This window comes from Pseudophryne corroboree, unplaced genomic scaffold (assembly GCF_028390025.1).
Source record: "Pseudophryne corroboree isolate aPseCor3 unplaced genomic scaffold, aPseCor3.hap2 scaffold_394, whole genome shotgun sequence".
NCBI lineage: Eukaryota > Metazoa > Chordata > Amphibia > Anura > Myobatrachidae > Pseudophryne > Pseudophryne corroboree.
In genome coordinates, this window is record NW_026970036.1 from 407036 (window position 1) to 421123 (window position 14088).

A 14088-nucleotide genomic window follows, 5' to 3' on the forward strand; every position below is an offset into this window, starting at 1 on the left:
GGTAAAAGTTATTGTACTTTAAGTAAAAATAAAAGAGCAAAAATATCAATCCCAGTTTTGGATTACTTTAATTAACAAAAAAAAAATGCATATAGCAGAGGATAGTTTCAATCTGCCTACCTCTGGGTTATGGACCCAGCATGCTTCCATTACAGTACTCTGCTGCACATGTAAGTGCAAGAGATCCTGAAGCACTCACTCATCATGGGAAAGTACCAATGTGTTTCTTCATTGGTTGATGGAAGAAACATCATACAAAAACTCTCCACATTATTGACTTTTTAAAATGTTTCTAGGAATCGTTCTAGATGAATGCTTATTAGCCTTTGTCAGAATGTACTTTTGCAAAGTGTCGCAGTGGCGCAATCAGTTAGTGTGTAAGGCTATTAACCAAAAGGTTGGTGGTTCAATCCCACCCAGGGACTTAATTGACCTTGTTATCAGATTTTGGTGATCTTTAAGTAGACAAGTCAAAATTTCAAACCCCCTGTTATGGTGTAGGGTACCTGGCCTTCTCTGATGTAATCAGAGTTAGATTTGATTCAGTGATTTTATAAAAACAGCTAGGAAGCACAATTTAGCAGTGGGTTGCAGAGAAAAAGAAAAATGCTGGCAGAAAAATCCAATTGAGTGATTAAACAGCTCTTCATTTTCTGGCTTTATTTTTATGCTAACTAATTTGTTCTCTGAAAAGTGTCCACAAAGCCAAGTATCTGATTAACATATTTGTAGGGATGGTTTTTCACCTATTACTAAATTAAACTTGCTTCATTGGAAAGGCAGCAAGATGCATCCTCATTTCAATATCTACTGAAATAATACAGGTTGACACCAGGAAACATTAACGCCACTGCATCCTTGCTGCTTTCTCATGTGGAAGTCTGTTTAATGTGAAAACAAGGTGATATCTAATTAGCACACAGGTAAGGAATTAAGAAAATCTTTATTTAAGGGTGAAGATGTTTCTCACAAAATCGTTGCCCCAATGCATCATTGAAATTCAAGCTGGAAAGATGATTTTAATATATCACTTGTACATTTTGTATTGCTCTTCTGGTGACAATGTAGTTTGTTTTTGTCAATTACCATTTTAATAATAGGGTAAAGAAAATTAAGTGGATTTTTGAAAGAAAACAATACTGTCAATATACTATTAAAACAAATTAAAATGGTAAAAGTTATTGTACTTTAAGTAAAAATAAAAGCTAAAATATCAATCCCAGTTTTGGATTACTTTAATGAACAAAAAAAAATGCATATAGCAAAGGATAGTTTCAATCTGCCTACCTCTGGGTTATGGGCCCAGCATGCTTCCATTGCAGTACTCTGCTGCACATGTAAGTGCAAGAGATCCTGAAGCACTCACTTATCATGCGAAAGTACCAATGTGTTTCTTCATTGGTTGCTGGAAGAAACATCTTACAAACACTCTCCAGATTATTGACTTTTTAAAGTTTTTCTAGGAAACGTTCTAGATGAATGCTTATTAGTCTTTGTCAGTATATACTTTTTGCAAAGTGTCTCTGTGGCGCAATCGGTTAGTGTGTTCAGCTATTAATCAAAAGGTTGGTGGTTCAATCCCACCCAGGGACGTAATTGACCTTGTGATCAGATTTTGGTGATCTTTAAGTAGACAAGTCAAAATTTCAAACCCCCTGTTATGGTGTAGGGTACCTGGCCTTCTCTGATGTAATCAGAGTTAGATTTGATTCAGTGATTTTATAAAAACAGCTAGGAAGCACAATTTAGCAGTGGGTTGCAGAGAAAAAGAAATATGCTGGCAGAAAAATCCAATTGAGTGATTAAACAGCTCTTCATTTTCTGGCTTTATTTTTATGCTAACTAATTTGTTCTCTGAAAAGTGTCCACAAAGCCAAGTATCTGATTAACATATTTGTAGTGATGGTTTTTCACCTATTACTAAATTAAACTTGCTTCATTGGAAAGGCAGCAAGATGCATCCTCATTTCAATATCTACTGAAATAATACAGGTTGACACCAGGAAACATTAACGCCACTGCATCCTTGCTGCTTTCTCATGTGGAAGTCTGTTTAATGTGAAAACAAGGTGATATCTAATTAGCACACAGGTAAGGAATTAAGAAAATCTTTATTTAAGGGTGAAGATGTTTCTCACAAAATCGTTGCCCCAATGCATCATTGAAATTCAAGCTGGAAAGATGATTTTAATATATCACTTGTACATTTTGTATTGCTCTTCTGGTGACAATGTAGTTTGTTTTTGTCAATTACCATTTTAATAATCGGGTAAAGAAAATTAATTGGATTTTTGAAAGAAAACAATACTGTCAATATACTATTAAAAAAAATTAAAATGGTAAAAGTTATTGTACTTTAAGTAAAAATAAAAGCTAAAATATCAATCCCAGTTTTGGATTACTTTAATGAACAAAAAAAAATGCATATAGCAAAGGATAGTTTCAATCTGCCTACCTCTGGGTTATGGGCCCAGCATGCTTCCAGTGCAGTACTCTGCTGCACATGTAAGTGCAAGAGATCCTGAAGCACTCACTCATCATGCGAAAGTACCAATGTGTTTCTTCATTGGTTGCTGGAAGAAACATCTTACAAAAACTCTCCAGATTATTGACTTTTTAAAGTTTTTCTAGGAAACGTTCTAGATGAATGCTTATTAGTCTTTGTCAGTATGTACTTTTTGCGAAGTGTCTCTGTGGCGCAATCGGTTAGTGTGTTCAGCTATTAATCAAAAGGTTGGTGGTTCAATCCCACCCAGGGACGTAATTGACCTTGTGATCAGATTTTGGTGATATTTAAGTAGACAAGTCAAAATTTCGAAAACCCCTGTTATGGTGTAGGGTACCTGGCCTTCTCTGATGTAATCAGAGTTAGATTTGATTCAGTGATTTTATAAAAACAGCTAGGAAGCACAATTTAGCAGTGGGTTGCAGAGAAAAAGAAATATGCTGGCAAAAAAATCCAATTGACTGATTAAACAGCTCTTCATTTTCTGGCTTTATTTTTATGCTAACAAATTTGTTCTCTGAAAAGTGTCCACAAAGCCAAGTATCTGATTAACATCTTTGTAGGGATGGTTTTTCACCTATTACTAAATTAAACTTGCTTCATTGGAAAGGCAGCAAGATGCATCCTCATTTCAATATCTACTGAAATAATACAGGTTGACACCAGGAAACATTAACGCCACTGCATCCTTGCTGCTTTCTCATGTGGAAGTCTGTTTAATGTGAAAACAAGGTGATATCTAATTAGCACACAGGTAAGGAATTAAGAAAATCTTTATTTAAGGGTGAAGATGTTTCTCACAAAATCGTTGCCCCAATGCATCATTGAAATTCAAGCTGGAAAGATGATTTTAATATATCACTTGTACATTTTGTATTGCTCTTCTGGTGACAATGTAGTTTGCTTTTGTCAATTACCATTTTAATAATCGGGTAAAGAAAATTAATTGGATTTTTGAAAGAAAACAATACTGTCAATATACTATTAAAACAAATTAAAATGGTAAAAGTTATTGTACTTTAAGTAAAAATAAAAGAGCAAAAATATCAATCCCAGTTTTGGATTACTTTAATTAACAAAAAAAAAATGCATATAGCAGAGGATAGTTTCAATCTGCCTACCTCTGGGTTATGGACCCAGCATGCTTCCATTACTGTACTCTGCTGCACATGTAAGTGCAAGAGATCCTGAAGCACTCACTCATCATGGGAAAGTACCAATGTGTTTCTTCATTGGTTGCTGGAAGAAACATCTTACAAAAACTCTCCAGATTATTGACTTTTTAAAGTTTTTCTAGGAAACGTTCTAGATGAATGCTTATTAGTCTTTGTCAGTATGGACTTTTTGCAAAGTGTCTCTGTGGCGCAATCGGTTAGTGTGTTCAGCTATTAGTCAAAAGGTTGGTGGTTCAATCCCACCCAGGGACGTAATTGACCTTGTGATCAGATTTTGGTGATATTTAAGTAGACAAGTCAAAATTGCAAACCCCCTCTTATGGTGTAGGGTACCTGGCCTTCTCTGATGTAATCAGAGTTAGATTTGATTAAGTGATTTTATAAAAAATCAGCTAGGAAGCACAATTTAGCAGTGGGTTGCAGAGAAAAAGAAAAATGCTGGCAGAAAAATCCAATTGAGTGATTAAACAGCTCTTCATTTTCTGGCTTTATTTTTATGATAACAAATTTGTTCTCTGAAAAGTGTCCACAAAGCCAAGTATCTGATTAACATCTTTGTAGGGATGGTTTTTCACCTATTACTAAATTAAACTTGCTTCATTGGAAAGGCAGCAAGATGCATCCTCATTTCAATATCTACGGAAATAATACAGGTTGACACCAGGAAACATTAACGCCACTGCATCTTTGCTGTTTTCTCATGTGGAAGTCTGTTTAATGTGAAAACAAGGTGATATCTAATTAGCACACAGGTAAGGAATTAAGAAAATCTTTATTTAAGGGTGAAGATGTTTCTCACAAAATCGTTGCCCCAATGCATCATTGAAATTCAAGCTGGAAAGATGATTTTAATATATCACTTGTACATTTTGTATTGCTCTTCTGGTGACAATGTAGTTTGTTTTTGTCAATTACCATTTTAATAATCGGGTAAAGAAAATTAATTGGATTTTTGAAAGAAAACAATACTGTCAATATACTATTAAAACAAATTAAAATGGTAAAAGTTATTGTACTTTAAGTAAAAATAAAAGAGCAAAAATATCAATCCCAGTTTTGGATTACTTTAATTAACAAAAAAAATGCATATAGCAGAGGATAGTTTCAATCTGCCTACCTCTGGGTTATGGACCCAGCATGCTTCCATTACAGTACTCTGCTGCACATGTAAGTGCAAGAGATCCTGAAGCACTCACTCATCATGGGAAAGTACCAATGTGTTTCTTCATTGGTTGATGGAAGAAACATCTTACAAAAACTCTCAACATTATTGACTTTTTAAAATGTTTCTAGGAATCGTTCTAGATGAATGCTTATTAGCCTTTGTCAGTATATAGTTTTGCAAAGTGTCGCTGTGGCGCAATCAGTTAGTGTGTAAGGCTATTAACCAAAAGGTTGGTGGTTCAATCCCACCCAGGGACTTAATTGACCTTGTTATCAGATTTTGGTGATCTTTAAGTAGACAAGTCAAAATTTCAAACCCCCTGTTATGGTGTAGGGTACCTGGCCTTCTCTGATGTAATCAGAGTTAGATTTGATTCAGTGATTTTATAAAAACAGCTAGGAAGCACAATTTAGCAGTGGGTTGCAGAGAAAAAGAAATATGCTGGCAGAAAAATCCAATTGAGTGATTAAACAGCTCTTCATTTTCTGGCTTTATTTTTATGCTAACTAATTTGTTCTCTGAAAAGTGTCCACAAAGCCAAGTATCTGATTAACATATTTGTAGTGATGGTTTTTCACCTATTACTAAATTAAACTTGCTTCATTGGAAAGGCAGCAAGATGCATCCTCATTTCAATATCTACTGAAATAATACAGGTTGACACCAGGAAACATTAACGCCACTGCATCCTTGCTGCTTTCTCATGTGGAAGTCTGTTTAATGTGAAAACAAGGTGATATCTAATTAGCACACAGGTAAGGAATTAAGAAAATCTTTATTTAAGGGTGAAGATGTTTCTCACAAAATCGTTGCCCCAATGCATCATTGAAATTCAAGCTGGAAAGATGATTTTAATATATCACTTGTACATTTTGTATTGCTCTTCTGGTGACAATGTAGTTTGTTTTTGTCAATTACCATTTTAATAATCGGGTAAAGAAAATTAATTGGATTTTTGAAAGAAAACAATACTGTCAATATACTATTAAAACAAATTAAAATGGTAAAAGTTATTGTACTTTAAGTAAAAATAAAAGCTAAAATATCAATCCCAGTTTTGGATTACTTTAATGAACAAAAAAAAAATGCATATAGCAAAGGATAGTTTCAATCTGCCTACCTCTGGGTTATGGGCCCAGCATGCTTCCAGTGCAGTACTCTGCTGCACATGTAAGTGCAAGAGATCCTGAAGCACTCACTCATCATGCGAAAGTACCAATGTGTTTCTTCATTGGTTGCTGGAAGAAACATCTTACAAACACTCTCCAGATTATTGACTTTTTAAAGTTTTTCTAGGAAACGTTCTAGATGAATGCTTATTAGTCTTTGTCAGTATATACTTTTCGCAAAGTGTCTCTGTGGCGCAATCGGTTAGTGTGTTCAGCTATTAATCAAAAGGTTGGTGGTTCAATCCCACCCAGGGACGTAATTGACCTTGTGATCAGATTTTGGTGATATTTAAGTAGACAAGTCAAAATTGCAAACCCCCTCTTATGGTGTAGGGTACCTGGCCTTCTCTGATGTAATCAGAGTTAGATTTGATTCAGTGATTTTATAAAAACAGCTAGGAAGCACAATTTAGCAGTGGGTTGCAGAGAAAAAGAAATATGCTGGCAGAAAAATCCAATTGAATGATTAAACAGCTCTTCATTTTCTGGCTTTATTTTTATGCTAACTAATTTGTTCTCTGAAAAGTGTCCACAAAGCCAAGTATCTGATTAACATATTTGTAGTGATGGTTTTTCACCTATTACTAAATTAAACTTGCTTCATTGGAAAGGCAGCAAGATGCATCCTCATTTCAATATCTACTGAAATAATACAGGTTGACACCAGGAAACATTAACGCCACTGCATCCTTGCTGCTTTCTCATGTGGAAGTCTGTTTAATGTGAAAACAAGGTGATATCTAATTAGCACACAGGTAAGGAATTAAGAAAATCTTTATTTAAGGGTGAAGATGTTTCTCACAAAATCGTTGCCCCAATGCATCATTGAAATTCAAGCTGAAAAGATGATTTTAATATATCACTTGTACATTTTGTATTGCTCTTCTGGTGACAATGTAGTTTGTTTTTGTCAATTACCATTTTAATAATCGGGTAAAGAAAATTAATTGGATTTTTGAAAGAAAACAATACTGTCAATATACTATTAAAAAAAATTAAAATGGTAAAAGTTATTGTACTTTAAGTAAAAATAAAAGCTAAAATATCAATCCCAGTTTTGGATTACTTTAATGAACAAAAAAAAAATGCATATAGCAAAGGATAGTTTCAATCTGCCTACCTCTGGGTTATGGGCCCAGCATGCTTCCAGTGCAGTACTCTGCTGCACATGTAAGTGCAAGAGATCCTGAAGCACTCACTCATCATGCGAAAGTACCAATGTGTTTCTTCATTGGTTGCTGGAAGAAACATCTTACAAAAACTCTCCAGATTATTGACTTTTTAAAGTTTTTCTAGGAAACGTTCTAGATGAATGCTTATTAGTCTTTGTCAGTATGTACTTTTTGCAAAGTGTCTCTGTGGCGCAATCGGTTAGTGTGTTCAGCTATTAATCAAAAGGTTGGTGGTTCAATCCCACCCAGGGACGTAATTGACCTTGTGATCAGATTTTGGTGATATTTAAGTAGACAAGTCAAAATTTCGAAAACCCCTGTTATGGTGTAGGGTACCTGGCCTTCTCTGATGTAATCAGAGTTAGATTTGATTCAGTGATTTTATAAAAACAGCTAGGAAGCACAATTTAGCAGTGGGTTGCAGAGAAAAAGAAATATGCTGGCAAAAAAATCCAATTGACTGATTAAACAGCTCTTCATTTTCTGGCTTTATTTTTATGCTAACAAATTTGTTCTCTGAAAAGTGTCCACAAAGCCAAGTATCTGATTAACATCTTTGTAGGGATGGTTTTTCACCTATTACTAAATTAAACTTGCTTCATTGGAAAGGCAGCAAGATGCATCCTCATTTCAATATCTACTGAAATAATACAGGTTGACACCAGGAAACATTAACGCCACTGCATCCTTGCTGCTTTCTCATGTGGAAGTCTGTTTAATGTGAAAACAAGGTGATATCTAATTAGCACACAGGTAAGGAATTAAGAAAATCTTTATTTAAGGGTGAAGATGTTTCTCACAAAATCGTTGCCCCAATGCATCATTGAAATTCAAGCTGGAAAGATGATTTTAATATATCACTTGTACATTTTGTATTGCTCTTCTGGTGACAATGTAGTTTGCTTTTGTCAATTACCATTTTAATAATCGGGTAAAGAAAATTAATTGGATTTTTGAAAGAAAACAATACTGTCAATATACTATTAAAACAAATTAAAATGGTAAAAGTTATTGTACTTTAAGTAAAAATAAAAGAGCAAAAATATCAATCCCAGTTTTGGATTACTTTAATTAACAAAAAAAAAATGCATATAGCAGAGGATAGTTTCAATCTGCCTACCTCTGGGTTATGGACCCAGCATGCTTCCATTACAGTACTCTGCTGCACATGTAAGTGCAAGAGATCCTGAAGCACTCACTCATCATGGGAAAGTACCAATGTGTTTCTTCATTGGTTGATGGAAGAAACATCATACAAAAACTCTCCACATTATTGACTTTTTAAAATGTTTCTAGGAATCGTTCTAGATGAATGCTTATTAGCCTTTGTCAGTATGTACTTTTGCAAAGTGTCGCGGAGGCGCAATCAGTTAGTGTGTAAGGCTTTTAACCAAAAGGTTGGTGGTTCAATCCCACCCAGGGACTTAATTGACCTTGTTATCAGATTTTGGTGATCTTTAAGTAGACAAGTCAAAATTTCAAACCCCCTGTTATGGTGTAGGGTACCTGGCCTTCTCTGATGTAATCAGAGTTAGATTTGATTCAGTGATTTTATAAAAACAGCTAGGAAGCACAATTTAGCAGTGGGTTGCAGAGAAAAAGAAAAATGCTGGCAGAAAAATCCAATTGAGTGATTAAACAGCTCTTCATTTTCTGGCTTTATTTTTATGCTAACTAATTTGTTCTCTGAAAAGTGTCCACAAAGCCAAGTATCTGATTAACATATTTGTAGGGATGGTTTTTCACCTATTACTAAATTAAACTTGCTTCATTGGAAAGGCAGCAAGATGCATCCTCATTTCAATATCTACTGAAATAATACAGGTTGACACCAGGAAACATTAACGCCACTGCATCCTTGCTGCTTTCTCATGTGGAAGTCTGTTTAATGTGAAAACAAGGTGATATCTAATTAGCACACAGGTAAGGAATTAAGAAAATCTTTATTTAAGGGTGAAGATGTTTCTCACAAAATCGTTGCCCCAATGCATCATTGAAATTCAAGCTGGAAAGATGATTTTAATATATCACTTGTACATTTTGTATTGCTCTTCTGGTGACAATGTAGTTTGTTTTTGTCAATTACCATTTTAATAATCGGGTAAAGAAAATTAATTGGATTTTTGAAAGAAAACAATATTGTCAATATACTATTAAAAAAAATTAAAATGGTAAAAGTTATTGTACTTTAAGTAAAAATAAAAGCTAAAATATCAATCCCAGTTTTGGATTACTTTAATGAACAAAAAAAAAATGCATATAGCAAAGGATAGTTTCAATCTGCCTACCTCTGGGTTATGGGCCCAGCATGCTTCCAGTGCAGTACTCTGCTGCACATGTAAGTGCAAGAGATCCTGAAGCACTCACTCATCATGCGAAAGTACCAATGTGTTTCTTCATTGGTTGCTGGAAGAAACATCTTACAAACACTCTCCAGATTATTGACTTTTTAAAGTTTTTCTAGGAAACGTTCTAGATGAATGCTTATTAGTCTTTGTCAGTATATACTTTTCGCAAAGTGTCTCTGTGGCGCAATCGGTTAGTGTGTTCAGCTATTAATCAAAAGGTTGGTGGTTCAATCCCACCCAGGGACGTAATTGACCTTGTGATCAGATTTTGGTGATATTTAAGTAGACAAGTCAAAATTGCAAACCCCCTCTTATGGTGTAGGGTACCTGGCCTTCTCTGATGTAATCAGAGTTAGATTTGATTCAGTGATTTTATAAAAACAGCTAGGAAGCACAATTTAGCAGTGGGTTGCAGAGAAAAAGAAATATGCTGGCAGAAAAATCCAATTGAATGATTAAACAGCTCTTCATTTTCTGGCTTTATTTTTATGCTAACTAATTTGTTCTCTGAAAAGTGTCCACAAAGCCAAGTATCTGATTAACATATTTGTAGTGATGGTTTTTCACCTATTACTAAATTAAACTTGCTTCATTGGAAAGGCAGCAAGATGCATCCTCATTTCAATATCTACTGAAATAATACAGGTTGACACCAGGAAACATTAACGCCACTGCATCCTTGCTGCTTTCTCATGTGGAAGTCTGTTTAATGTGAAAACAAGGTGATATCTAATTAGCACACAGGTAAGGAATTAAGAAAATCTTTATTTAAGGGTGAAGATGTTTCTCACAAAATCGTTGCCCCAATGCATCATTGAAATTCAAGCTGAAAAGATGATTTTAATATATCACTTGTACATTTTGTATTGCTCTTCTGGTGACAATGTAGTTTGTTTTTGTCAATTACCATTTTAATAATCGGGTAAAGAAAATTAATTGGATTTTTGAAAGAAAACAATACTGTCAATATACTATTAAAAAAAATTAAAATGGTAAAAGTTATTGTACTTTAAGTAAAAATAAAAGCTAAAATATCAATCCCAGTTTTGGATTACTTTAATGAACAAAAAAAAAATGCATATAGCAAAGGATAGTTTCAATCTGCCTACCTCTGGGTTATGGGCCCAGCATGCTTCCAGTGCAGTACTCTGCTGCACATGTAAGTGCAAGAGATCCTGAAGCACTCACTCATCATGCGAAAGTACCAATGTGTTTCTTCATTGGTTGCTGGAAGAAACATCTTACAAAAACTCTCCAGATTATTGACTTTTTAAAGTTTTTCTAGGAAACGTTCTAGATGAATGCTTATTAGTCTTTGTCAGTATGTACTTTTTGCAAAGTGTCTCTGTGGCGCAATCGGTTAGTGTGTTCAGCTATTAATCAAAAGGTTGGTGGTTCAATCCCACCCAGGGACGTAATTGACCTTGTGATCAGATTTTGGTGATATTTAAGTAGACAAGTCAAAATTTCGAAAACCCCTGTTATGGTGTAGGGTACCTGGCCTTCTCTGATGTAATCAGAGTTAGATTTGATTCAGTGATTTTATAAAAACAGCTAGGAAGCACAATTTAGCAGTGGGTTGCAGAGAAAAAGAAATATGCTGGCAAAAAAATCCAATTGACTGATTAAACAGCTCTTCATTTTCTGGCTTTATTTTTATGCTAACAAATTTGTTCTCTGAAAAGTGTCCACAAAGCCAAGTATCTGATTAACATCTTTGTAGGGATGGTTTTTCACCTATTACTAAATTAAACTTGCTTCATTGGAAAGGCAGCAAGATGCATCCTCATTTCAATATCTACTGAAATAATACAGGTTGACACCAGGAAACATTAACGCCACTGCATCCTTGCTGCTTTCTCATGTGGAAGTCTGTTTAATGTGAAAACAAGGTGATATCTAATTAGCACACAGGTAAGGAATTAAGAAAATCTTTATTTAAGGGTGAAGATGTTTCTCACAAAATCGTTGCCCCAATGCATCATTGAAATTCAAGCTGGAAAGATGATTTTAATATATCACTTGTACATTTTGTATTGCTCTTCTGGTGACAATGTAGTTTGCTTTTGTCAATTACCATTTTAATAATCGGGTAAAGAAAATTAATTGGATTTTTGAAAGAAAACAATACTGTCAATATACTATTAAAACAAATTAAAATGGTAAAAGTTATTGTACTTTAAGTAAAAATAAAAGAGCAAAAATATCAATCCCAGTTTTGGATTACTTTAATTAACAAAAAAAAAATGCATATAGCAGAGGATAGTTTCAATCTGCCTACCTCTGGGTTATGGACCCAGCATGCTTCCATTACAGTACTCTGCTGCACATGTAAGTGCAAGAGATCCTGAAGCACTCACTCATCATGGGAAAGTACCAATGTGTTTCTTCATTGGTTGATGGAAGAAACATCATACAAAAACTCTCCACATTATTGACTTTTTAAAATGTTTCTAGGAATCGTTCTAGATGAATGCTTATTAGCCTTTGTCAGTATGTACTTTTGCAAAGTGTCGCGGTGGCGCAATCAGTTAGTGTGTAAGGCTTTTAACCAAAAGGTTGGTGGTTCAATCCCACCCAGGGACTTAATTGACCTTGTTATCAGATTTTGGTGATCTTTAAGTAGACAAGTCAAAATTTCAAACCCCCTGTTATGGTGTAGGGTACCTGGCCTTCTCTGATGTAATCAGAGTTAGATTTGATTCAGTGATTTTATAAAAACAGCTAGGAAGCACAATTTAGCAGTGGGTTGCAGAGAAAAAGAAAAATGCTGGCAGAAAAATCCAATTGAGTGATTAAACAGCTCTTCATTTTCTGGCTTTATTTTTATGCTAACTAATTTGTTCTCTGAAAAGTGTCCACAAAGCCAAGTATCTGATTAACATATTTGTAGGGATGGTTTTTCACCTATTACTAAATTAAACTTGCTTCATTGGAAAGGCAGCAAGATGCATCCTCATTTCAATATCTACTGAAATAATACAGGTTGACACCAGGAAACATTAACGCCACTGCATCCTTGCTGCTTTCTCATGTGGAAGTCTGTTTAATGTGAAAACAAGGTGATATCTAATTAGCACACAGGTAAGGAATTAAGAAAATCTTTATTTAAGGGTGAAGATGTTTCTCACAAAATCGTTGCCCCAATGCATCATTGAAATTCAAGCTGGAAAGATGATTTTAATATATCACTTGTACATTTTGTATTGCCCTTCTGGTGACAATGTAGTTTGTTTTTGTCAATTACCATTTTAATAATCGGGTAAAGAAAATTAATTGGATTTTTGAAAGAAAACAATACTGTCAATATACTATAAAAAAAAATTAAAATGGTAAAAGTTATTGTACTTTAAGTAAAAATAAAAGCTAAAATATCAATCCCAGTTTTGGATTACTTTAATGAACAAAAAAAAAATGCATATAGCAAAGGATAGTTTCAATCTGCCTACCTCTGGGTTATGGGCCCAGCATGCTTCCAGTGCAGTACTCTGCTGCACATGTAAGTGCAAGAGATCCTGAAGCACTCACTCATCATGCGAAAGTACCAATGTGTTTCTTCATTGGTTGCTGGAAGAAACATCTTACAAAAACTCTCCAGATTATTGACTTTTTAAAGTTTTTCTAGGAAACGTTCTAGATGAATGCTTATTAGTCTTTGTCAGTATGTACTTTTTGCAAAGTGTCTCTGTGGCGCAATCGGTTAGTGTGTTCAGCTATTAATCAAAAGGTTGGTGGTTCAATCCCACCCAGGGATGTAATTGACCTTGTGATCAGATTTTGGTGATATTTAAGTAGACAAGTCAAAATTTCGAAAACCCCTGTTATGGTGTAGGGTACCTGGCCTTCTCTGATGTAATCAGAGTTAGATTTGATTCAGTGATTTTATAAAAACAGCTAGGAAGCACAATTTAGCAGTGGGTTGCAGAGAAAAAGAAATATGCTGGCAAAAAAATCCAATTGACTGATTAAACAGCTCTTCATTTTCTGGCTTTATTTTTATGCTAACAAATTTGTTCTCTGAAAAGTGTCCACAAAGCCAAGTATCTGATTAACATCTTTGTAGGGATGGTTTTTCACCTATTACTAAATTAAACTTGCTTCATTGGAAAGGCAGCAAGATGCATCCTCATTTCAATATCTACTGAAATAATACAGGTTGACACCAGGAAACATTAACGCCACTGCATCCTTGCTGCTTTCTCATGTGGAAGTCTGTTTAATGTGAAAACAAGGTGATATCTAATTAGCACACAGGTAAGGAATTAAGAAAATCTTTATTTAAGGCTGAAGATGTTTCTCACAAAATCGTTGCCCCAATGCATCATTGAAATTCAAGCTGGAAAGATGATTTTAATATATCACTTGTACATTTTGTATTGCTCTTCTGGTGACAATGTAGTTTGCTTTTGTCAATTACCATTTTAATAATCGGGTAAAGAAAATTAATTGGATTTTTGAAAGAAAACAATACTGTCAATATACTATTAAAACAAATTAAAATGGTAAAAGTTATTGTACTTTAAGTAAAAATAAAAGAGCAAAAATATCAATCC